The sequence below is a fragment of the Fukomys damarensis genome, unplaced genomic scaffold, assembly GCF_012274545.1.
Source record: "Fukomys damarensis isolate Sample0158 unplaced genomic scaffold, DMR_v1.0_HiC HiC_scaffold_11, whole genome shotgun sequence".
In the NCBI taxonomy this organism is placed as follows: Eukaryota; Metazoa; Chordata; class Mammalia; order Rodentia; family Bathyergidae; genus Fukomys; species Fukomys damarensis.
The window spans coordinates 12,915,385-12,916,323 of record NW_022900923.1 but is presented as its reverse complement, the minus strand read 5'-3'; positions in this window follow the sequence as shown (position 1 = coordinate 12,916,323).

The window sequence follows — 939 nt, the reverse complement described above, 5'->3', positions numbered from 1 at the left end:
AAAAAAAAAAAAAAAAAAAGAACAAAAATTATGGAGGAAAAAAATAAAGATAAATACATTTCTGAAAGGCTTTATCTAAAAAAAAACACATGGGAGGAGATAACCAAAACGAATATACTTTGGTGATAAGAGTGGCCCGCTAGTATCTTCACTCTGCTGGTATAATCCTTTTATTTGCTACAGCGTATTTCGGACACATTCCACATGTATTTATTTGAAATGCATAGGCGAGTGGCTTCAAAGTGAAATAATAAAAAATGGTAACAGATTGGGCGTAATTTCTTCTTTCTCCGGGCATTGGGAATTAAACCCACAGTTTCGTGCATACCAAGCACAGAGAGCTACAACCCCAAATCCAGGTAAAAAATACTTGACGAAAAAGATTAGGCTACATGGGGATGGAGAATGGCTGAGTACCTCTGACCACGACCGCATTAAGACATTTGAAAAAGATATAGGAAGGGCAAAAGAATTGCCCAAGAAGTCTAGGGACCTGAAGAGGCATGGTAAGAAAAACACAGAGACCAAGCATAGGTGCCAAGGGGGCAAAAGACTTTCATTGATCCGCCCGCAGGAAGGGCCAGCTGACGACGCCGGAATGCACCCGGCAGTGTCACTGCCCTCCCGGACGCGTCGACCTGGGGCAAAGTTTACCACTCCCGACTCCAGAGCGGCCCCACGCGCAGGGTATCGTGGGATTCGTAGTCTTCGCCCACCCGCCGCCGCCGCGTAGCGCCCGTGGGCGGGGAGACCCTATGTTACGTAACGAGCGGCTCTTCCAGACGCTGCTTCCCTTTCGTGGCCTCCACTTCCTTTTACAGGAAGTTTGAAATTCCCGCGGAGACGGCGCCCGGATCCGGAATGCTCGCGAGAACTCCGGTCCCGGCAGTCGCGATATCCTCCCGGGTCCCCTCCCTACGGGGCCTCCCCGCCCCCTCC